Source organism: Canis aureus, chromosome 15 (assembly GCF_053574225.1).
Source record: "Canis aureus isolate CA01 chromosome 15, VMU_Caureus_v.1.0, whole genome shotgun sequence".
Taxonomy (NCBI): Eukaryota; Metazoa; Chordata; class Mammalia; order Carnivora; family Canidae; genus Canis; species Canis aureus.
The window spans coordinates 33,785,036-33,811,042 of NC_135625.1; the positions used below are offsets into that span (position 1 = coordinate 33,785,036).

General features: G+C 39.1%; 1 long non-coding RNA gene across 18 annotated transcripts in view; it reads left to right on the forward strand.

Moving 5' to 3' along the window:
• LOC144284490 (uncharacterized) overlaps window positions 1-18,095 on the forward strand; it is a 127,818-nt gene extending 109,723 nt beyond the window's left edge. For 17 of the 18 annotated variants that reach the window (XR_013352895.1, XR_013352908.1, XR_013352890.1 and 14 more), the window contains one exon: window positions 16,338-17,394. This is a non-coding gene — a long non-coding RNA (uncharacterized LOC144284490). Of the gene's footprint in view, window positions 1-16,337; window positions 17,395-17,608 lie in introns of those variants that run through there. The other variant, XR_013352898.1, reaches the window with a different exon arrangement.
• The last annotated feature ends 7,912 nt before the right edge of the window (window positions 18,096-26,007 follow it).

Genomic DNA, 26,007 nt, shown 5'->3' on the forward strand with positions numbered 1-26,007 from the left:
CTTAGGACCTATGGATCTTCTAGTTTAACTGAAGACAGCAAATGACCAGGTTTTACCTTCCCCTTCTCTACTCCTGAGAGCCTAAGACCAGGTCTTATGTGCAGGTAGTTGAGTTTGAAGATGAACTCAAAAAACAAGTGAGGAAATGACAGAGTGAGGTAGAAAAGACAGACAGTCCATTAAAGGCATAGTAATAGGTGTATTTCTACTGTAGGTAGTTGTGTCTCAGTCCCTCTGGGGCCCTCAAATTGTGTGTCCCTTGAATTGGAGCCTGGAACATTGATCTATTCATTTCAGCCTACCGTTGGGTGAAGGTTGCTTCCAGCCATGATGGTCCCACACTTCTGGTTGAGTGGATTAGGGTAGGTTCTCTTGAAGTCAGAGAAAGCCCTTTGGCTGAGGAGACCCAGGAGCTAAATAGAGATTGGAAGCTGTCAGCAGGTGAGGAATCATTGGCCCACATCTGCAGCTGAACTCGTCTGGGTCAAGGCACTAACTATGGGCTGATACATTGGTTACGGGCTGAGGCACTAACTGTGGCTGCTACAGCTTTGTCCCTAGAAAAGGACCTAATACTATTATTAAATAGTAGGGAAATCAAGAAATATTTATTATGTTAAACAACATAAAGGTATTTTATTTTAATGTAGACTAAAGCAGTTTATTTATTTATTTATTTATTTATTTATGATAGTCACACAGAGAGAGAGAGAGAGAGGCAGAGAGACAGGCAGAGGGAGAAGCAGGCTCCATGCACCGGGAGCCCAACGTGGGATTCGATCCTGGGTCTCCAGGATCGCGCCCTGGGCCAAAGGCAGGCGCTAAACTGCTGCGCCACCCAGGGATCCCAACTAAAGCAGTTTAAAACAGGGTGATCAGTTGATTGGACAGAAGTTTCGTTTTTTTTTTTAAAGATTTTATTTATTCATGAGAAAGAGAGAGAGAGAGGCAGAGACACAAGCAGAGGGAGAAGCAGGCTCTATGCAGGGAGCCTGACATGGGAGTCGATCCCGGGTTTCCAGGATCATGCTCTGGGTTGAAGTCAGCACTAAGCTGCTGAGCCACCCGGGCTGCCCCAGACAGAAGTTGTTGAACAGAAGAAATAGAGAAAGAGGAAAATAAGAACAGAAAGTGTATTGCTATAGGTTGAAAAGATTTGTTCATTCCAAATATATTTATTGAGCATTTATTATGTTCTAGGCACTGCTCTGAGTTGCAATGTGTAAACATCACAAACTTCTATGCCTTCATGAAGTTTCTATTCTAATGGCAGGGAGACTGCTCATAGGATGCATAAGTTTACAGTGTGCTTGATGATCGTGAGTACTATGGAGAACAATATAGCACAGAGGGGGACTAGGAGGTGTGGGCCTGGGGAAGGGTTCCTATTTTAAAAAGGCTGGGCAAGGTGGGCTCACCAAGAAGGTGACCTAAGTGGGCGAGGGAGCCCTGAAGGTATCTAGGGGGAAACATTCCAGGTAGAGGAGCAGCAGATACAAGTCCCTGAGGCAGGAACATGCCTTTGGGGGGAGGGGGAAATAATTTTCCCACTACCCTTCTGAGTTCTTGGCTGAAACGTCTATCATAAAACAGATTAGCAAGAGAAAAACAAGCAGAACCCAGGAAAAATGAGTAAACAAAGAGGTGACTTGAGAATTCAGGCTTAAATATCATTTTAATAGGGAAGGGGATGGGAGAGAATATAAATCTTTTAGGGGAGAGTCAGTGATATTTAGGAAAATGAATGGGGTCCTGGAAGAAAATAGGTGGGAGGTATGAGTTTGTGACAAAACTTATCTAGGTGTAGTGTTGACGTGTAGTCTCCTCACCTGTGATGAGACTCCTCAGGAGATGATTTTTGCTAAGTGAGTTCCTTTTGGAAGCTCTGTCTCTAGGCACATAAGCCAAGCTCAGAGAAAGTCTCTTCCTGCACTTACTGTTTTTCAGGTGCCTACAGCTCAATATGCCAGTGCAGCATATTCTGGGGGTGGCATATCCTGAGATCCTACCATCATGTTAGATGGGTAGCAAAGGAGGTGCATGTGGCTGAAGTAGCTGAGCGAGGGTCAGAATAAAAGGGGCTGGAGTCAGAGAGGAATCTTGGAATATATATGGTAAGCCAGGTCAAACTCATAGGGCCTTCTGTGCCTTTTTAAAAATTTACATTTTTACTCTGAGTATGATGGGATGCTATTGGAAGGTTTTGAACAAAGATATGATGGGATTAAAGAAGGAAAGGGAGGAAAGGGGCAGGAAATCATTGGCCCTCACAGGGAAATGACAAATGGTAATGTGGACATGGCCCCATTTGTTAGCACCTCCTGTCTTGGCACCTCCTGTCTTGGCCACCCCTCTCCTTGAGGGAACATTATATACAGGGCTTGATGCACACCTGCTTCTTGCCTGGATAGAAGACCCAAAGATACCTGGGTGTAGATTTTTCCTACCATCTTCTCTATACATTTTTACTCTAAGAGGCATTTTTCATATTAAAAGTCAAAACAAACATCTTAAATAGTTATTTGGATGCAGTGGAATAAATCTAGAGATTCCTCACCTTCAAAGAATCTTGCAAGAGCTATGAAACATGCTCTTTGAATTCGCCTGATATTTGCTTAGAAATCAATACTTCAGGGAAGCCTGGGTGGCTCAGCGGTTGAGTGCCTGCCTTCAGCCCAGGGTGTGATCCTGGAGTCCTGGGATCAAGTCCCACATCGGGCTCCCTGCATGGAGCCTCTTCTCCCTCTGCCTGTGTCTCTGCCTCTCTCTGTGTGTCTCTCATGAATAAATAAATAAATAAAATCTTAAAAAAAAAAAGAAATCAATACTTCAAAATTATGTTGTCATACATATTGGTTAGGTTGTAAGCAATGGGAGCTAACTTAATTGGCACAATCTGGGGTGGCCCACAGAGAAGCAGTAGTTGAAGAATTGTCCTTTGGAGGCAGTGGGAAGTCCAGGAAAACAAGGTAGTAGGAGTGAATTAAGGGTCTCAGAGGTACCAGTGCTACTCGGTTGAATCAACTCTAATCCCTTTTGTTTTTCTCTCCATATTTGCAAAACTTCCCTCAAAATTCTGAGTCCTGACAGATGATCTCTGGCTTCATTTGGGCCATGTGCAGTTGTCTAGAGTAAGACAGGATGAGGGGATCCCTGGGTGGCTCAGCGGTTTGGCGCCTGCCTTTGGCCCAGGGCGCGGTCCTGGAGACCCGGGATCGAGTCCCACGTTGGGCTCCTGGTGCATGGAGCCTGCTTCTCCCTCTGCCTGTGTCTCTGCCTCTCTCTCTCTCTCACTGTGTGCCTATCATAAATAAATAAAAGTTTAAAAAAAATTAAAAAAAAATAAATAAAGACAGGATGATTGACCACACCCAGTGAATGAACGGTAATCTGTGCAAAGGATACCTGGACACTTAGTGTTCTCTAAAGAAACAGAGCCAGTAGGATAGACACAGTTAGAGATATGTAGATCTGTAGGAGGAGATTTATTCTATGAATTGGTTCCTGGTTATGGAGGTCAAGCAGTTCCACAATCTGCTGTCTGTAAGCTAAAGAACAAGAATAACTAGCAATGTAATTAGGGGGATAATTAGAGGGCTGATAGTATGAGTCCAGGTTTGATCTGAAGGCCTGAGAACCAGGAACAATGATGTCTGAAGGCAAGAGAAGATGGAAGGACAGCTCAAGCAGAGAGAGCAAATTCACCCTTCCTTTTTATCCTGTTTGGGACTTCAGTGGATTAGGTGGTGCCCACCTACACTGGTATGGGTCTTCTGCTTACGCAGTTCACCAGTTCCAATGCTCTTCCAGAAACATCCTCCACAGATACACTCAATAATACTGTTTAATCAGCTATCTGGACATCCCTTAATCCAGTCAGGTTTATACATAGTACCGTCATAATACTGTCACTAGAGAAATATGAAATAGATGCTGAGAGGATCCAGATAATAGATTCCACTACAGTCTGTGTCTGCACTACCCACTAGCTATATGTGGCTATTTAAATTTAACTTAAAGTTGAGTAAAAGTAGAGAAAATTAAAAATTCAGTTCCTCCTTTGTACTAGACACGTTTCAAATATTCCAATACCCTGTGGCTAGTGGCTTCTATTGGACGGCACGTATAGAGACAAAGTTCTTTTGGACAGCACTGGTGTATATAGTAATAATAATAAGGCTTCACAAGTATTTAAGTACTTTATATTAATTTTAATACTCTTACTTTCATTACATTATTTAACTCCCATTTCTGCCTTTTCATGCAGTCAGAGAACATAGTATTATTTGAAGAGAAAACTGAGGCCAGGAAAGTTTGAGTAAGTAGCAGTACAGATCACTCAGCCAGCACAAGGTCACATGGCCAATACCAGCACAAGGACCACCTGCCTTTCAGCACAGGGGCCGTCATACTAATCCTAATTTAGAAGCCCAGATAATGCATAATTCGGTGTAAAGCCATAAAGAAATAGCCATCCAACTCTAGCAAGTTCTCTTTTATTGGGGCTTTTATTTTATTTTATTTTTTCTATGGGTGCTTTTAAAGGCTCCTTTGCCAAAAGGAACTAAATATCCATGAGATAAATATGAGGATAGATTGACAGAGAATACTTAATCACAGGCTGGAGAAAAAAATGGAGGAAAGAAACTCCCCCAGGCTGCTCTTCTTCAGTGACGTAGATCTTGGAAGGACACTGTCCCAGAACATGCGCTGAGGTGTGTCACCCTGGCATTGGGGTCTTGTAATTGTGGGGAGCAGACACTTTCCCAGGGGTGTGATTTAAGATGGAGCTTGTAGGCTTATAAAGCACAAACTCTTATCACCACACTGCAGAGCCCTTGTGATGCAATTACAAAGACATTAGACTTGTTTCTATATAAGCTGTACATAAAATCAGGTCCACTGATTTGTGGGGCCTGCGGGCAAGACTCTAAGTGCAGTCTCATTCCCCATATGTCTAAATGTTTCAAAGTTACAAGTCATGATCAGCCCAAGGCCTGAACCATAGTCCCGCCTGGGCCAGGTGGGTGGCTCTAGACCAGCCCTACTACTGCCTGAGGGTGGAAGTGGTCCCAGATCTGCTGGGTCAGAGCTGAGGAGAGCTGGGCCTAGCCTGTGATCCTTGGAGGTGACCAGATTCTCAATCTGGGATGGACTGACTCAGGTACCTCAAGGATCAGGGCACAACTTCCTGCCTTCACGTGTCACTTTACTGATAAAGGGCTTCCAGATAGTTCTAGGCAGCCTTCAGATAACACACTTGTGGAGCAAATGGAAGGGAGCAAACTTCTTATGTTGGAAACACAACACCCACTTCAGGGTGATTCGGAGCACCACTTTTTCTCATTTCCCTGGGGTGGAGCCTGCCTTTTCTTTGCTCCCTTGTACATCCCCACCCCTAGCACACAGTTACCAGCTGTCAGCCACCCTCTTCTGGCCTGCCAGACCTCCTTCAGCTTGTCCCATGTCCCTCTCCTGTAAGTCCTTTTGCTCTGCAAGTTACCAAACTTCCAAAAAGTTTTTCTTAGAAGACTAAACCAAACCAAACAAAGCTTAGAACAATGACCCAGTGTTCTGGAGTTTGGATTGTATGGAGGGCCCCAGAGGAAGGACCACTCAGCTCTCTTCAGGTCCAAGGGCTGAATTACTCAAAAACTGTTTCATTGCATTATAATCATACTGCAAGGATGCTTTATTCCATCTATGACTTGCCATTTTGTAGTAAGTTTTGTGTAGTTTTAGGTACACAGCTCTATTCTTGTTAAAATAGTGCCCTGTCTTCATTTGAGAACGAAGCTCCGTCTCCTCATTAAGCTACATTGTGAACGTCAGTAGGTGCACCTCTGATTGCTCCCTGTCAGTGGCTCTGCCTCCGGCTGGCCTAGCACCAAAGAGGAGAGGACTAGCCCTCCTCACGGGAGAGGATTCTAGCCTGTGGTTCTGGCAGATGCCATTCTGGAAGACCAGGTTCATCTACTTCACAGCGTGGCCCTGGACGCCATTTACCACATTTGCTTCAGGAGAACGTAAAGTTCAGCTGTTGAGACAGGCTGAGCTTAGAGACCAGGGAGTCCAGTGCTGCATTTTTCAGAGGAAGTGAAACCTGCAGGTCATGCAGCTCGTTAGCAGCGATTTGAACTCTGTATCAGATTGTCTAGTGCCAAGTGTCTTAGCTCAGGCTGCTATACTAAGATTCCACTGCTTGGGTGACTTAAGCACAGGTATTTATTTCTCATGGTTCTGGAGGCTGGGAAGACTGAGATCAGGACAGCAGCACAGTCAGGTTCCAGTGAGGGCCCTCTCCTGTCTTACAGACTCCTTATTGCTGTGTCCTCACCTGGCAGAGAGAGAGGGCCCGGGTCTCCTCCTCCCAAGAGAATCACACTAATCCCATCATGGGGGCTCCACCCTCATGACCTCACCTAGACCTAATTATTTACCTCCCAGAGGCTCTACCTTTACACACTACCACACCCATGGGGGTGAGGGCTTCAGCATATGGATCTGGGGGAGATAAAAATACTCAATCTGTAACACCAAGTCAGTCTTCATTCTAGTCTACCACATAGCTGAGTACCCCCTCACCCAATCCTGGGAATACCACCTTATAACCATTATCATTAAAAAAATTCCGCGATAATTTTTTGAATTATAAATGCAATGCATGCTTATAGTAGACAATAGGAAAATGAAAGAAAATAAAACTTACAGTCCCACCAACTAGAGACTAATAGTTGGTTTATTTTCTTCTGAATACGTATGTTTATATAAATATATACATCCATAAATAACATTTTTAAGAACAAACTTTGAGTCATCCTATACTTTTTTCGTCCTAATGTTTTACTTTAGTGACTCTTTCCCCTTCTCTTAAAAATTACTTTTTGCTTTCTCACTGTGTAATGTTTTTGACTGTCTGCATCATATATTATCTGCATTTATGTATTGTATTATTTGGAAGATATGTATTTGCTTTTAATCTTTTCAGTTATTAACTACTAATTTTTAAATGCATTAAAAAACTTTTTCTTGTTACCAAGTCAAGAAAGAAATACTGTATTTTTAGTTCTACCTACATTAGATGAATTTAGTACATCCTTCCTTTCACTGCTGCTTCATGACAAAGCCTTGGTTTTGAGGGCTTCTAGATGCTGTGATTATGGCTAAAAAATGTATATATGGACATAGGAAATTATTAAGCATGTAAACCATGCATTTTGTCACAGAAGATTTAAATTGGCAATTTTTCCACATTATACTAATTGTTTCCACAAGGTAGAAATATGGAGGATTGGCTTGGATCCTGGATCCCATCATCCTCAATCAGCCTTTACCTAGTATTCTTGCAGGTTCTCATGGGAAACTCTCCCTATTATTACTCTAAAGCTTTAGATTTTAATACCTATTGAGAATCTTGGCCCTAGGCTAGGCTACATGGAGCTGGGGCCCTATTTTGTCTGGTCTTATGGCCATGTCTGGAGCAGTCCTCTTCTGATTCCAGGCCAATACCATAGAAAGATGAATTTAGGAGGTACATCAAGTGAATGAACATTTCTCCTTAATGCCTAGGGCTCTTGATCTCTGTTGACCATCTCAAGCCTCTTTCTTTTCTGCTTAGTTCTTTATCTTTTTCTGCTTGAGCAAGTCAATACGTGAATTTAGGATGGAGATTCTCAAGTCATGTGCTGCATTAACTGTTACATTATGAGCCATTGACTTATTTCGGCTACAACTGCAGATATATCTTGAAAGGATGCTGTTCATTGGGTGAATCACTGAGCTAAACAGATCATATACTGGGCTTTTGAGTAGGGCTACATGCTGGAAGTTAGGGGCATGGATGTTAGCCCCTTGTCAGGTTGATGTCAGAGTAGGAGTAGGCATTTAGTGGAACATGTGAGGACTTTGCCTTCTGACAGTGTGGTCCTGGCTGTAAAGAGGATTATTTTTAAAAAGTAACCTAGTATTGAAGTGTGACCATGTGAACAGTGCACTAACTAGATGCTTTCAAAGAGTATGAGATATTATTCTCTAGTAGTATTTATGTTATAATTATTCCTGGCTTCTTAGTGTTGGTGTTTTTTAAATGCCAAAATGATCTAATTAAAAAAATGTGCCACAAAAACAACAAAGTTGGGAACTACTGATTTGGAACCTTTCTACTGTTACCAGTCAGAAACCATAGCCAAGACTTCCTATTGTCTGGAGAAGGGAATGGGCAGAAAAAAGAGCCAACCAAAAAAGAAAAAGAAAATTTAAGGTATCAGTTTGGCTAGCATTACTAGGCAATCCATGTTGTTCTGGTTCTACCTCCTTTAAACTTCATAGAGAGAACTCTTCCATCAATAGGTTAACTGTGATACTAATATTTCCATGTGTTGGAAAAACATTTATTCACCTGCCATACAAATTGCCTTCTCTCTTGGAATTCGTGATAGGCAACTACAAACATAAGGACTTTTCTGAGGAACTCTTCCTTCTACTATTGACCACCTCATATATTTACAACTTCCCTACTCATTTTTTCCCCAACTCTATTAACTCCTGTGTTCCCATATTCCCAGTCTTCAATTAATTGTGGGCTCTTTCCAGCAATACAGATTTTAACTCTCTCATAGGTGGCAAAGTACCCCACATTTGTCATGACCTTGCATTTCCCAGCTCCAAGCTTTCCTCTCATTTCTGTATGTCTTCAGACCAGCACACTCGCGAAGTCTCCTTATCACTGGTTTTGCTCTTTGTATGTCTCAAAGAGCATGCCCCTGTGGGCCTTGTAAGAGGTGACATACATCTTCTTCAGAACTTTAATGTTCCTTTACCTAAAGCCCCCAGTCCCTGGAAAAGGTTGGTACTCTGATGGAGCAGGACCTTCTCTTTCTTATTTCCAGAAGGGTCTAGTTCTTGTCACCTTTGGGTAGCATGGCATTCTCTTAGCTGCATCTGAGAAATAGATTATAGAGGAAGAGAGGATTTAGAATATTGACAACCCACCAATGCCAGATGTTATCAAGTAAAAAATGTGCTCACCCAAATGCTGGATTCTGATATGTAAGTCTAACCAGTTCCATAAGACTGGTCCCTACTTACCCCATGAAGAGGTTGCCTATAGATCATGCAACTAGCCTCCTTAGTTTCTAGTGGCATAGGACAGGTGAGCCACAGATTGTGCTTCTCAATTTTTTCCATTGGCCAGAGAGCTGGTAAAAAATTCCTTTTCAATTCTATAGTTTTAGAATCTCAACTGATAGTTCGTTACCCCTAGTGAGTCTTGTGGAAATTTGACCTGCTCATAGTAAAGGCAATAAGTCATTTACCTAGTGGAAGATTTGTGGTCTCTAAATTTTTAAATATTCACATTATTCATCATTAGTCACCAAGATGACTATTTGCTTTGCTGGTCTCTGCTCACTTAGAAGTCCACACATAATTCTTTCTCAGAATATTGTTTGATATTCTTAGCTTCCAATGCTGTTGTGATTTAGTGACTTTTATTTTTTTAAACTTTCTTCAGCAACTTGTAAGCAGGAAAGTCAGGAACTGTGAGCCACCTGCTATCCTAATTTGACATCTGGTCTCACTGCTTTCAAGCTCCTGTACTTCAAAGCACTTTTACAAGTGAATCACTGTTGTTATTTGGATCTCTGACTGAAAGGAATTTAGACAACCAGGCTTAAAACAATCAAGACATGCTTTGTACATGTGACTTGGTCAAAATCAAGTAAAACAACCCTTTCAGCATTGGGTTATATTTTCCATAGCTAGGGACTCTGGGAAATAACTATATAGCTCACTCTTCTAAGTAGTTTGATAATTACTCCATTAGGGCAAGTAATGTGGATGAACAAATAATAACCAGCTGTATTTTAAACCCTTCTTTCTCTAAAGGTAATTCAAAAGATTATTTTCTTCTTTAGTCCTAGATCTGAAGTCATTTCTACACTGAAGTGAAGATGAAGTGTCTTTAGATCATTAACACAAATAATTTCCTATCAATGTATAGCAGTTTACTTTCAATTACCCATTGGTGAAGGGAGATGGGGGTCAATGAAATAGCGATAATAAGACACTCATTTTAACCAAAAGTTGCAAACTTTTTTCAGTACTCTCTTAGAAGCTGTCTTATTGCTTTGAAATAAATCTTTTTCATTTCCCCCTCTTTTGGGTCTGCTAAGAAGTGGTGAAATAGACCAAATGGAAGCAGCAGAAATGAGAAAGATAAATCTGTTTCTTTTGCATTCTTTAGAATGCAGAGTAGTTCCTGGCATAGAGTAGATGCTCAATGAATGTTTGTCAAATTAAATATATAATCTGAATATTTAGAATATGAATTTGAGGGACTCTTAGGTGGCTCAGTGATTGAGCATCTGCCTTTGGCTCAGGTCAGGATCCTGGAATCCTGCGATCGAGTCCCACATTGGGTTCACCACAGAAAGTCTGCTTCTCCCTCTGCATGTGTCTCTGCCTCTCTCTCTGTATCTCTCATGAATAAATAAATAAATAAAATATTTAAAAAAAGAATTTGGGTTCTTTTGTCTGGCCTGAACACAGGAGCTTTTACTCCTAGAAACTTTGTTTGGCTAGAGGAAAAAACTTTTAGTGCCTTGAAGAGGAAAGTAACTGGTGATATGTTGTTTATAACTGGAGGCTGGCACAAGGCAACCTCATGGTAGGGTCTGGGGTTGGGGGAATATTATTTGGAAGGGCTAGCTTGTATTGAAAGGTAAGGAGAATACAATAGTAACCAAACAGGTCTGTCAAGCCAGGAATTGGATACCCTCTATCTGGAGCCAATGCAAGTATCAAGCAGATAGACCCTATTAGATATAAACCTTGTCCACTTTTCAGATTGCCTCCCATCCTCCTTTCTCTTTATGGTTTGGTGTCTCACCTGTGCTAAGTAGCCTGTCTACTTCTAGATGTGAATGGAAGATACATTCTGGAGTGTGGGACCTGGTTTTTAAAGAGGCTCTGGAGGATTGGATGACATAACCCAGAAGTGTGTGTGAAGAGGGTAGTCAGCTTCCGGCATGTAAACTTGAACAGAAAGAAATGGGAGATAGGATTTCTCCCTGCCTCCTTTCCTCTAAGGATTGCTCTAGGATGACATTTCTGTTTGTGTATTTTCTTGAGAAGTTCAGTGTGTTGGGCAAACATGACTGCTGCCTCACCAGTGTACTGCTTTTTCTCCTCTTGCTCTCACTATTCTGTTTTTTCATTTCCCAACTAAAGGATCAGCCTTTCAATTCTTTTTTCAGGCTCTGCTTTCTAAAAATTAAAATATTGACTACCCTAAAGCTTTACTCATCCTGGGCTCCTTACCTGAACTCTTTCCTTTTAATATTTTCTGGCTCTAATCCAATGACATAAAGAGAGAAGTCCTTCCTTCCTCAAAATCATGCTCTTCTCTTACTTTGTATTTCTAAGTAACTAATATTTCTTATAGTGTGAAGGAATTTCCCTAAGTGAATGTGTGTGTGTGTTGGGGAGAGGGCTATATAATTTGTATCTGGAACATCACAATTTTTCCTGTTGCATCAAAGAGCTGTTGGACAATATCAAGTATTCTAACATATATGGAATTGGAATCCACATAAGAAGGAGAAAAGAGAGGCCAGAAAAAAATGGCTGAAGAAATAATGGCTGAGAATTTTCCAAAATGAATGATAGAAACCAAACCACAGATCCAAGAGTCTCAGGAACATCACATACAGAAGAACAAAGATATAAAGAACAAAGAATTACAGTGAACTTTTTGTCAGCAACTATGCTAGCCAGAAAATAATGGAGGAAATCTTTAAAGTGTTGAAAAAAGTTCTTAATTCTGTACCCCTGAAAATGTATTTCAAAAAATAAAGGAAAAACAAAGTTTCTTTTTCAGACAAGAGGAAATTCATTTCCAGATGACCTACACTATAAGAAGTAGTAACAGATATTCTTTATGCAGAAAGAGTATGAGAGAGGACTGCAACTTGGACTTATGCTAAGAAATGAGTATTGAAAGTGGAAGTAATGATGATAAACTTAAATTTATTATTTAAAAATTTAAAAATTGCTCTAACGCAGTGGTTTTCAATTGGGAGGAATCCCCTTCCTTTTTTTCCCTCAGAGACTGGCAATACCTGGAGACATTTTTGGTTGTGACACTGGGGTGGTGCTACTGCTACTTAGTGAGTAGAGGTCAGGAATACTGCTAAATATTCTATAGCACACAGGAAAGCCTCACACAACAATTATCCAGTCTGAGATGTTAATGTTGCTGAGGTGGATAAAACCTTGTTCTGAAAGATAATTTGTCTGAGGCAAAAATAGTGACAATGTTCTCTGTGATTATAACATATTTAAGTGTAGAAGGTACACTTAAATACTATAGTACTATAGTCCAATGGGACTATAGTATTATAATGTTCTTATACTATGCAGGAAATGGTATTATTTCAAGGTAGAGTCTTATTAATTAAAGATGTATATTTTAGGGGCACCTGGGTGGCTTGTTGGTTGAGCATCTGAATCTTGGTTTTGGCTTAGGTCATGATCAGGGTTGTGAGATCGAGCCCCGTGTTGAACTCTGTGCTCTGTGAGGAGTCTGCTTGAGAGTCTCTCTCTTCCTGCTGATTCTCCTCACCACTCATACTCTCTGTCTCTCAAATAAAAAAATCTTAGAAAGATATTTATTCTAAAACTTAGGACAATCCCTCAAAAATAATGGGGATAAATGGAATAATAAAATATACTTAATTAATAAAAGATAAAGCTAAAAAGGAGAGAGAAACTAAAGAACAGATGGAACAGATTAAAATTGTTTGCAAGATGGTAGACCTGAATCCAACCATTTCAACAATTACATACAACTCATTTTTATGGGTCCTTCATTACCTTAATATCAAATCCAAACAAAGATATTACAAGAAAAGAGCTTTATACTAAAACCCTCATGAGTATAGATGTAATTACCCTCACCAAAATAAGCAAATGGAATGTGCAATATTTAAAACAGTGATACTGGATAATCAATTGGGGTTTATCCTGGGCATGCAATACTGGTTCAATACTGAAAAAAAAGATCAATTTATGCAACTTTAAATCACTATATTAGTGATTTAAAGAAGAACACAATGATTATATCCATAGATGCAGAAAAAATATTTGACAAAATTCATCTGTTCTTGATAAAGTCTCAGCAAGCTAGTAACAGGTAAAAATGCTTGTATAAAAAGCCTATAGCTAACATTCTTGATGATGAAAGACTGAATTCTTAATCTGTAAAATCAAGAACAAAGCAAAAATGTCAGTCTCACCACTCCTGTAATTCATAGTACTAGATGTCATAGCCAGTATTATTATAAAGCAATTCTTTTAAAGAAATAAAAGTTATATAGACTGAAGGAAGAAAGAAATCTTGTCCCTGTTTGCAGATAACATGCTTATTTATAAAATCTAAAGGAATTTGCAAAAAGGCTTCTAGAACTAATAAGTTTATAAAAATTGCAGGATACAAAGTCAACATACAAAAATTAACTATATTTCTATACACTAGCAGCAATTAATTAGGAACCATAGTTTAAAAATGATATCACCTTCAAGACAGTATGTACTGGCACAAAAACAGACACAGATCAATGGAACAGAATAGAAAGCCCAGAAATAAACCCACAATTGTATGGTCAATTAATCTCTGACAAAGCAGGAAAGATTATCCAATGGAAAAAAGACAGTCTCTTCAACAATTATGTTGGGAAAACTGGACAGCAACATGCAAAAGAATAAAACTGTACCACTTTCTTACATCATACACAAAAATAAATTCAAAATGAATTAAAGGCCTAAATGTGAGACAGGAAACCATTAAAATCCTAGAGGGGAACACAGGCAGTAATCTGTTTGATATTGGCTTTAGCAACTTCTTACTAGATATGTCTCCTGAGGCAAGGGAAACAAAAGCAAAAATGAACTATTGGGACTACATCAAAATAAAAAGCTTCTGCACAGCAAAGGAAACAATCAACAAAACTAAAAGGCAGCCTACGGAGTGGGAGAAGATATTTCCAAGTGACATATCTAATAAAGGTTTGGTATCCAAAATCTATAAAGAATTTAACAACCGAAAAACAAATAATCCAATTAAAAATGGGTGGAAGATATGAATAGACATTTTTCCAAAGAAGACATCCAGATGGCTAACAAACACATGAAAAGATGCTCAACATCATTCATCATCAGGGAAATTACAAATCAAAACTATAATAATATATCACTTCACACAAGTCAGAATGGCTCAAATTAACAATACAGGAAACAAAAGGTGTTGGCAAGGATGCAGAGAAAGGGGGAACTCTCTTGGTGTGAATGCAAACTGGTACAGCCATTGTGAAAACAGTATGGAGTTTCCTCAAAGAGTTAAAAATAGAACTACCCTAAAATTGAGCAACTGTACTACTAGGTATTTACCCAAAGGATATAAAAATACTAATTCGAAGGAATATATGCACCCTGATCTTTATAGCAGCATTATCAACAATAGCCAAGTTATTCAAAGAGCCCAAATGTCTATTGATTGATGAATGAATAAAAAAATTTTGGTGTATACACACACAATGGAATATTATTCAGCCATAAAATGAATGAAATCTTGCCATTTGCCAAGATGTGGATGGAGCTAGAGAGTACTATGCTAAGTGAAATAAGTCAGTCAGAGAAAGACAAATACCACGTGATTGCACTCATATGTGGAATTTAAGAAATAAAACAAATAAGCAAAGGGGAAAAAAAGAGGGGGGGGGGCAAACCAAGAAACACTCAAGTATAGAAAATGAAACTGAGTGTTCCTGGAGAGGAGTGGGCAGTGTTGGGGGGGAATGGGTTAAACAGGTGATGGGTATTAAGCAGGGCACTTGTTATGAGCACCAGATGTGTGTAGACGATGAATCACTAATCACACCCAAAACTAATATTTCATTGTGTATTAACTAGCTGGATTTAAATAAAAATTTGGAAGAAAAAACCAAAAAGAAATAAAAATGGTATCTCTTACTAAAGCTCCAAAAAATGAAATACTTAGGTGTAAATCTAAGAAAACATGTATAAAAGCTATTGTTGAAGCCAATAAAACACTGATGGAAGAAATCAAAGAAAACCTTAATAGGCATACTGTGACCCATCATCGAAAGACTCAACATAGAAAGATGTCCGTTCTCCCTCAAATGATCTGTAGATTTAATGAAATACCAATCAATCCTAGAAAGACTTTGTGTGTGTGTGTGTGTGTGTGTAAATGTAGACAAGCTGATTCTTATGCAAAGGCAGTGGATGTGGAATAGCTAAAAATTAGAGAAAGCTCATGACCAGATTTTAAGACTTCTTATAAAGCGAATAATAATAAAAATATGACATGGTATTGGTGAAGGGATAGACACATAAATAATGAAACAGACTAGAGACCTGGAAACATACCTACACAAATATGGCCATTTGATTTTGGTGAAAGTGTAAAAGTGATTCAGTGGAGAAAGGATGGTCTTTTGAACAAACAGTGTTGGAACCATTTGTCATTCATATGCAAGAAAAGGAAATTTTACACCAGAATTAAGTCAAGTGGATCGTAGATCTAAAAGTAAAACTTAAAACTATAAACTTTTAGAAGAAAACGTGGGACCACAGGACCCCCTTATCCCTGTTCTCCTGGTCTAAGGGAAGTATTTTCTTTCAGACATCATTGCTGCCATGGCCAGTCTGTACGAGAATGTGGCTTCCGGACTGGGGCTTGCTTTAATTCAGGGCAGGCAGAATAAAAAGAGGAAAAAAATTGGGTATTCTCACATTATCCCAGAGGCAGTCCTCAGTCTTCTAGTCAGAGAGAGAGAGTTTCTCTTGGAGCTTTTTCTTTCACACTTGCTGTGCAGGTAGTGGATTCAGGTTGCCCTAGAGTCTGAGCTGGGGGATATGGATTAGAAAAAACCAGGGGGAAAAAAAAAGAGACACCTGGGTGGCTCAGTGGTTGAGCATCTGCCTTTGGCTCAGGGCGTGATCCCGTCCTGAGATTGAGTCCGCCTTGGGCGCCCTGTGAGGAGCCTGCTTCCCCTCTGCCTGTGTCTCTGCCTCTCTCTCTGTCTCAAATAAATTTTAAAAAAGCCAGGAAATTTGCTGCCATCTGGATTCACCTTCAGGAGTTGATTCCCTCCTAAATATTCCTGCTATTATTTAGTCGTCATAGTCCCAGGATGCTTGCTTATGTATCCTGCCCAAGGATCTTTATTATAATTTGTGAGATAGGGTGGAATGTTCTTATTCCATCTCAGTGGAATTGGAACCACTAATCCTGCCCTCCTCTTTTTTTTTTTTAGAACCCAAGAAGCCAGTTTCATTTTGCTGGTGATTGGTTTGAAGTGTGATACAGCACCAGGATCTATACACGGAGACCTAAGGTGGGGCATCTGCTCGAGTCTTCTGGGAGAGAGATTTCTTCCTGACAAAGAAAGAGATCCATGGAGAAATTCCACTTTTCTTTTCTGCCATTGGATGCTGTTGTATCATGACTTGATATCTTGCACTTCTGAAAGAAAAAAAAAACAAAAAAAATTATACAGAAGCCAAATTGAAACCCAGACACGTTGAGGGGCAAGTTAGCTGAAACTGGAATCCCTGACCTTTATAAATTTCTAATTTTGAGTTGATAGTTTATTTCAAACTTAGTTTCCTAAGTTTGAGTTGATAGTTGATTAAAATATTTGACATGTAGGAAAAGACTGGTGTTTTTATGTTTTAGGACAGTAAAGCCAAACAATGAGTATACAGCCTTGAAAGAAATATGGCATATAATAGAATTACTCTTGGTTCTTTTGTGGACTTGGAATGTTATAATTCTATTCTTTACATTTCTTGTCCACCATTCAAAAATATTGATAGGGTGTACATTATGTGCCAGAAATTTGTTTTGGATACTTACTGTACTGAGGTGAGCTATAAATGGTTGCTGCTTTTCAGTGGCTTACAGGCCAGTAGGGGATGTGGATGTATAAACAAATGCTATGGTTTAAAATGCAGAGAGGTAAAAACTAATTTGATGTATATCAAATTACTTAGGAATATAAAAAGCTATTTTGTGGTAAAGTTTTTCTATTCTATGATAATGTATTTTTCTCATATTTGAGTACAGTGCATTTCTTTCAATTTTAGTTTATTGAGTACTATATTATACTTAAGGTTTGATAATGCAAGACTCTGAGGGAATATTTGTTCTTTAGAAATGAGTCCATGATGGCCCTTGTGTATTGGCCCCCATATAGTTTGCTTCTTCACAGTGGGTTTGAACTATTAATTTAAAGCCAACTCAAAATTTTTATGTATCTAAGTGCTTTAAATGTAGCCCAAATAAATAAGCATATTTTCAGCCGTTTACAACCTGCCAACTTTGTACATCCTGTAAAACTACACTGAGTCTGCTAGCCATAGAAAAGACTAACCGTTGGGATCCCTGGGTGGCGCAGCAGTTTAGCGCCTGCCTTTGGCCCAGGGCGTGATCCTGGAGACCCGGGATCGAATCCCACGTCGGGCTCCCGGTGCATGGAGCCTGCTTCTCCCTCTGCCTGTGTCTCTGCCTCTCTCTCTCTCATAGATAAATAAAAATTAAAGAAAAAAAAAAAAAAAAGAAAAGACTAACCAGTTTTAAAAGAGGCCAAACTGCTGATGCCCTATTGAGCTCTTGTAACCCAGAGACCTCCCACCTTGCTGCTGGGTGGCATCACTTAATCACATCTGCCCCTCTTGGATTCCCCCCTCTCTTGGCGTTTCTGTTACCCTCTTCCCTTTCTGGGAATTGACCCCACTCCACTGACTTTGGAAGGTTTCCTGCTGAGAGAAACTTTCCCTCTCCTATTATCTGGTCCAAGAACTAACTAATAAAGCTTGTTGTGTTGTGCAGCACTGCATCTTGTGGTCCTATTTTTGTTGTAGTCAGCTCCCAAATCCTCAAACTCACCGCATTTCTCTGCCATTATTTTTATTTTAGTGTTCATTTTTATTTTTTATTTTTTTATTTTTTAAAGATTTTATTTATTTATTCATGATAGTCACACAGAGAGAGAGAGAGACAGAGAGGCAGAGACACAGGCAGAGGGAGAAGCAGGCTCCATGCAGGGAGCCCGACGTGGGATTCGATCCCAGGTCTCCAGGATCGCGCCCTGGGCCAAAGGCAGGCGCCAAACCGCTGTGCCACCCAGGGATTCCCCAGTGTTCATTTTTAAACAGTGTATTCTTTGCAATTCTCCTCTTTGTATGTCCACTGGGTAATCCTCTCATGCTTCCTTTCCTTCTGCCTTAAACTCTCCTTGTCAGTGAGTCCTTCCAGGACCTCATTTTCTGGTAATGCAACCTGGCCTCCATCTTTATCCCCATGCATTTCTAAATCTCCTTAATTGTGCTCTATTTTATTTCCCTAGTACTTCTCTCCTTTTTAAAACATTTTTTTAAAGAGTTTATTTATTTATTCATGATAGACACACACACACACACAGAGAGAGAGAGAGAGAGAGAGGCAAAGACACAGGCAGAGGGAGAAGTAGGCTCCAGGCAGGGAGCCCAATGTGAGACTCCATCCTGGATCCCTGGATCACGCCCTGGGCCAGAGGCAGGTGCTAAACTGCTGAGCCACCCCAAGGATTCCCTACTTCTCTCCTTATAACATACTATACACTTTACTCACTTATGTGTATTATTTATTGCGTCACCCTCTGTTAGAATATTATTTCTTCAAAATTTGAAGGCATTATTTCATTGTCTTTTCATTTTTAGTGAACAAGTCAAGATGATTTTTATTCCTTTGTAGGTAACCTTCTTTTGCCCTCTAGTAGCTTTTAGATTTTTCTCTTTATCTGTAGAGTTCTGAATTGCACAGAATTTTTTTTATAGATATAAGTCTTGTTCTTTCTTCCCATTTGGTACTTAGTAAGAATTTCATTCTGAAGACTTGGGTCATTTTCAGTTCTGGAAGTTTTCTGTGTGTATACACACAGATAAGATAGCACACATACATATATAGCATTCTCTTTATGTAAATAAAATACATAACACACATACATATAATAGTATATACATGTATCATTTTCTTTCTGTGTATGTAAATATAATACATACCTCCTTCCACATGCCTATAAAATTCTGTATATTTTATATAAATTTATTCCCTACCTGCTGTTGTAGAACTTGTAGATCTGTTTTTCATGCAACTCAAGCCTTATTTCATATTTTTCACTTCTTTTGGTTGTGTTTATTTTTTAATGCTTTATGAAAAGAATTCTTTGGTTCAATTTGATCTTAATTATGTAATATTGCCTATGTATTGAGTTTTAAAATATAATCTTTTTAATTTTGAGGATTTCCATTTGTTATGATTTCATAGAAGCCTTTTCTTATTTCTCTGAGGATATTAACTGTCTTTATTTTAAAATTTTCTTTTTCGGAATGCCTGGGTAGCTCAGCAGTTTAGTGGCTGCCTTTGGCTCAGGGTGTGATCCTGGAGTCCTGGGATCGAGTCCCACATTGGGCTCCCTGTGAGGAGCCTGCTTCTCCCTCTGCCTATGTATCTGTCTCTCTTTCTCTGTGTGTCTCTCATAAATAAATAAATAAAATCTTTAAAAATTTTCTTTTTCTTTTTCTTTGTGTTTTAGACTATTTGTTGAGTTTGGCTTTTTTCTTTCATGGGTATTGTTTTTCCTCAAATATTCAGGGATTTTTATTTGGTTGCTTGTATTTTTGAGATTCTTTTGTGGGTTGGGTTTCTCTGTGCCCCCCCTCCCCATTAGTGATTTTGAGAACAGAAACCTGTATTCAGGTGTTTTGGAGGGAGATGGAGTGTGTGGCCAGGTAGGTTGTGTGAGACCATAATCTTCTGGGTGTCATCACTCAGGAGTTGAGAGTTATGGTGGGGTGGGGTAGTACTTACCGACTGAGCCAATCATGAATTCTGAGGTCCAAATCTCCCAGTGAACCGTGCTCATTGCTTTTACTTAAACCAGACCCATCTGCTTCCTTTCCCATCTCCCATCGTTGTCTATGTGGAAGCTTAGCATTATTTTGGTCTTCTGTTCTTAATTTCCAACATTTTTACTCAGACTGTGATTCTCAACCTTGGTTGCACACTGGAATCCCCTGTGTAGCTTTATAAACTACTGAAGACTTTGTCCTACCCCCAGAGATCTTGATTTATTTGGTCTGGGGAGCAGCATGGGTGTTGGGATGGTCTTAAAGTTCCCCCACTGATTCTAATTTACAGCCAAGATTGGTAGCCACAGTATTAGGAAATGGTGTTCTGCAGATCTTCCACATAAGTGTAGGAAAAATTCTTAATGCTTATCTTGGGGTAGAAACCTTTTTATCTTTTTTGAAAGTAGGCTCCATGCCCAGCATGGAGTCCAGTGTGGGGCTTGAACTCACAACCCTGAGATCAAGCCCTGAGCCAAGATCAAGAGTCAGACATTCAACAGACTGAGCCACACAGGTGCCCTGGGCAAAAGCCTTTTTTATCTGTTGCTCATTGAGAAGCAGATAGAAAGGAGGCTGCCTGCACAGCACTTTATGACACATCTCTAATTAATCATCTTTGTCCCACAGTCCCTTCTTTGTTTCTGTTGGCTTTAACCTAACTTAAGGTATTTAGAATTGCTTTCTGTCCATAGTTTTTATTTTTTCTTAGTTGTTTTGGGCTGGAGTTTCTCTATCCTTTTTCTCTTACTCTGCTTATCAGTGATGCTCCATTTCTCAAGATTATTCAAAATTTCTGGTCCACTGATTTAACACTGTATTATGTGTTTTTCAGGACCATTGTAAATTATTTAAAAATTATTTATTTTTCTATTTTGGTGGATTTGAAGAGGACTGGATGGACAGATCTGTGCTAATAATTCTGTCAGATGTACTCCATCTTCCAGTCTCATTCTCCCTTTGTCTTTTCCCCTTAATAGATCTATAAAATGAAGAAAGATATTTTTACAGTCTTACACAGTGATTCTATTTTTGTTTTATATAATTTGATGCTTTTATATGAAGCATAAAGGTTCATGGCTATTACAGATTTTATGTAGATTTTGCCTTTTATGAATATAAAATGACCCTCTTTTCCATGGAAACCTTTTTGCCTTATATTAAATTTTGTTTGAAATAAAAAGGGCCATACTTGCTCTTTTTTTATTTCATTTATCTGATAAGCCTTTGTTTATCCTTTAAAAACATTTCTCGTCAACTTAATGTTTCTTTAAGCTTAAACAACATGTGACTAGATTTTAAAAATCCTTTTTTAAAAATCTTTTTTTAATGGGGAATTTAAATAATTTAAATTTATTATCATAACTTGTACATTTGGCCTGGCCTCTGTCATCTTGTTTTATAATTTTACATTTTATTCTTTCTCATTTTTTTCTGGATTTATGGCTTCTATTTTGAGTATTATGCTTTGTTTGCTTTCACCTTTTTCCAGTGTTCTGAAAGATCAACATCCTTCTTAAAATTTTTGTCCATTGGTTTTTGGAAAATGATACTTAACCTATTATTAATAATTTTTGTTTCAGTCAGAGTTCTTATTTGTGAACAATTGAAACTGACTCTGGTTTAATTAGGCAGAACAGGAATTTTTTTCAGAAGGAAAAGGAGGTGTTCACGGAACTGATGGGAAAGAGGGCAGGCCCACAGAGAGAATCCATTGGCAGCCAGCCCACAGGGCAGGCCACACCCCAGGACCAGCAGCTCTCTGAAGGCCTCTGCTGCCAGAAGGTATGCTGTGCTTCCTGGACTCTGCCACCACACACTTCCTTGGTCCCCTGTTCTACTGCCCTCTGGACATTGGACTCTACAGCTGCTTCTGGCAGGTAATTTCTGGGCAGCCTCTGCTTCCGGGCATCGTTTGCTTGTCATTAATGTCTCCAACGGGAACACACAATGGGCTAAGCTTAAGTCTCCGGCCTACCACAGAGCTGAAAGATGTTTGAGAGGGAAAAGTTATGGCTTTTTCTGCTCAGTAGTGGCGCAAGGTCCTGTTTCCACCAGTCACCATGTTCCAGATGTCTGGGGTAGTTCTCTCTAGTCTTAGCATAATCTCAACATTTTATAAATGATGACTAAACTAAAAAGTTAATTACCACTGATAAACACTACATGCAATACAGGGGTAAAGAGAGAGAAAAAGAAAAAGGACTTGGTTAAAATATATTCATAGCAAGGAAGTATGGATAGAGGTTATGATTTTTCATTTCTTTAGTTGGTCATATGGCTGTAGCTCAGCACTGTCCAATTTAAGTTTCTGTAACAGCAGAAATGCTCTGTACCTCTTCTGTGGAATACAGGAGCCATTAGCTATATGAAGTCTGGGAATACTTGAAATGTGGCTAGTAGAGCTGAGAAACTAATATTTTAATTATATTTAATTCTAATTAGTTTACTTTGAGAATTAAAGCCATACATGGCTGATGGCTACAGTATTACAGCAAATCTGTAAATAAAATTATGTTTCTTTTCTCTTTAGCTATACTCAAGTGAATTAATTGGGCTCTTTCCCAGTCCAATTTTTTGCCCAGTTTCAGGATAACCCTGAAAGTTGGCTAATCTTGTCTACATAGAGCCTTAGTAGTCATCCACTTAGAACTGACCATTGAACATGTTGGGAAAGGATACAACTGTATTCTTTTCTCCCCTTATGGAGAAAGAGCATCCTTATTTGCTTTGTATCATAGTGTCCATTACCAGGCAATACTGTAACACCTTATTTTACCTACGTATTCAGTGTAGGGAGGACAAATAGCCTGAAGGCAATTTAACAGGATGATTATCTTCTTCCTTGCAAACAAATCTTCAACACTTGTGGATAACAGATGAGAATGTGTAAAGTTTTTGCAAACATATTATTATATATAATTCTTGGCGGTATCACAACCTCTGCCACCCATTCTGGACCTTCGTTCTGGCTCTGGAAGAAACAACATTCATAAAATCCTAAGGATGGACTCTAACTTTCAGAGTTAAAGAGGGTGTCTTCTCAGAGATCTCAGGAGATATAATGAAGCAATGAAAAGGCAGGTTGCCCATTATAAAGGCATTTCAGCACCCCACCTTTGAGGTCCTCAGATTTCTTCTATATCATACCGAGGAATTTTTGAGGCCTTAGAATTCATTTGTTGAGGGTATATGTGAACCTAGAATTTAGTTGACACACTTGACAAATAATTATAAAACTAGTTAGAGCTCAAGCTATTACAAAGAATACAGAATTCCAGTAATGATAACTATATTAATAAATACAGCCTTATCCAATGTCTTTTTCCTTCTTTGTCCAAATACTGTCTGAATCCATTCCCACATATATTCCTAATTTAAAAAAAAATCAATTTAAATAGGTACATACACACTGCAGTGTGTGTGTGTGTGTGTGTGTGTGTGAGCACATGTGCATATGTGTGGATGTGTGTGTAAGCAAACAAATTCCTCCTCAGCTTGATTTTGACTTTGTAATTGGATCCCAAGGACATTCTTAGGTATGATTTTTATTAAAGGCTTGGGGAAACTAAGGCAAGGGAACTATGCCATTTTTCAAGTAATATATGCAGAGCTAGATTAAGCCAGAAAGTTGGGGGGTTTTTTTGACTGGCAAAGAGAAGGGTTGCTGAAGTGGAGGGTTCAGAGTATAGAGTTCACCTATTTGAAAATATTTATTTTACACATCACCATTAGAATTCTTGAGACTGCATGACTTTGTGCCAATGATTTAATTTTTAAATAAAAGATAGTGAAATTAAGAATTCAACCGATAACTATAATTACAGCTTTTGGGTACAAACTGTATTTTGTGTTTTACTACATCAGTATCACAGCCATAGGAAATAAGAGATTCTTTTAACACAGTCATAAGGGTCTTAATCCAACAAGCTAAAGATTATCAATCTCTTTCTTGAACGCAGAAGGTGTCATAAGAAGACATTTTAAACTGTCCTTTCTTCTTTGTACTAGTATCTGCAGATTTAAAGTTCTGGGAAGGAGGGACCTTGGGTGGCTCAGTTGATTAAGCATGTGACTCTTGATTTTGGCTAAGGTCTTCTTGATCTCCATGCTGGGCATGGAGCCTACTTTATGATATGTTCTGAGAAGGAGCAAATGATCGACTCAGTTTGAGCAGACAGCTCCCCTTCACATCTTCCGCAGTGGGAAGTAGGACCTCTTCTTCCCACCTATGGATTTCCTAAGTGCAGGAGAAATGGCTCAGTTGTTGGGAAATCTAAAAAATTCAACTACTTTTATTTTATGAAAGTTAGGAACAAAACAATATTTCTGGTCTCCCCTGCAAAACATGAAAGACATGAGTTATTACTGTTCTTTATTTTGTCTCCTCATTTCCTAAATCTGGTTTAAAATAAAAACTGTTATTATTGAGTTGTTATTTTTTTTAAAATACTAATTTCCTTTAAGGATATATTTGGATATTTCTATTAATTTTAAAAACAATTTTCAGAGTTTCTGATTGTTTAAGTGGTTTCAAAGCATACAGTGATTATTTCATTATACAGCTTTTTTACTCAAGCAGTACATTTAATTAACCTTTGAGTCAATACAGATAGATCTTCAAGCAATTATTTTTAAAAACATTACTTTTCCAACTTCTATTTTTTGAAAAAAATTTTAAATTATTTTATTTATTTATTTGAGGGAGAGAGAGAGACAGTGACAAGAGTTAGTGAGAGAGAGCATAAGCAGGAAAGGGAGAGAGAAGCAAGATCCCCAGCTGAGTAGGGAGCCTAACATGGGGCTCCATCCCAGGACCCCTGGGATCATGACCTGAGTCTAAGACAGATGCTTAACCATCTGAGCCACCCAGGCACCCCTATTTTTTGGAAATTTTAATCACACAGATATACTGAAAGCATACTCCAATGAATAAATAAATTTCTCCTGGATTCACCAAATTACCATATTTGCATTATTTCTTTCTTTGTGAGTATGTGCATGTACACACATTTATTTTTTCTGAGCCATTTGAAAGTAAATTGGGTTATGATGATACGTCACACCTAAATACTTAAGCATGTATCTCCTGAGAAATGAAATTGTCCTATATAACCATAAAATGATCACATTGGGTAGTATATTTTCTGCACTCTTGGACATTATTCTCTTTATGGTTTGATAGATTTTGATGTGGGTTAAAAAGGGTTTTATCAGGAAGACCAACTTTTGACGAATATCATGAGAAGCTTCATGGACCTACTCCCAAGTGAAACTGGTGAAGATTATTTAAAAAAAAAAATCAAACAACCAACCATTTAGATGTTGATCCTAAGGACAATACAGCAAATGAAATATCCGTTCAATAAAATCTATAAACACGCAGTAAGAAAGGTGAACGTCTGCTGGATTTGAACCAAGTTTCCTCTCTTCCTCTCCCTCCTAGCTCAGTGAAAGGAAAAGTCCACTCTGGACTGGTGCAGCCAAGAACATAGGGCCTTCTTTTTCCCAAGCATCTGGTAAGAGGGCCTTTTTCCTGTGAGGAGCAGAATGTTAGCATTTCTCACCATGCCTCTAGCTATCTGTTGTGGAAAATAAGTTCTCAGTGAGTGTGGCAGAGAAATGGAGGCTCCTTTCTTCTGCTCGCCCTCACTTTTAGAACAGAGACTCTATCATAAATGAGGCACCATTGAAAGCACTGGGGCCCTGATTTTCCCAGGTCTTTGTGTAAGGCAGTGGGTCCTTGGCTCAGAGGGTAAGCTGAGAAGATCAATCTACCGTGTGGTCCTGCAGAGCGTACCTGCCAAATTCTCAGCTCCTAAAGTTGAGGTGCTCAGGGAGAAGCACGCCATTCACCCCACCCCCAGTCTGAGGTCCCTATCTCAAAGATTTTGCCTGAAGAGAGAAACAGGTCATAAAACAGGTATCTTTTTGTCTTTTCCAAAAGGAATTAATTTCATTTGAAGTAAAACATGGAGAAGTCAGAGCCTAAGGGAACTCTCTAAAACAGTGGAGGTTGTGGTGAAAGGCAGTTGG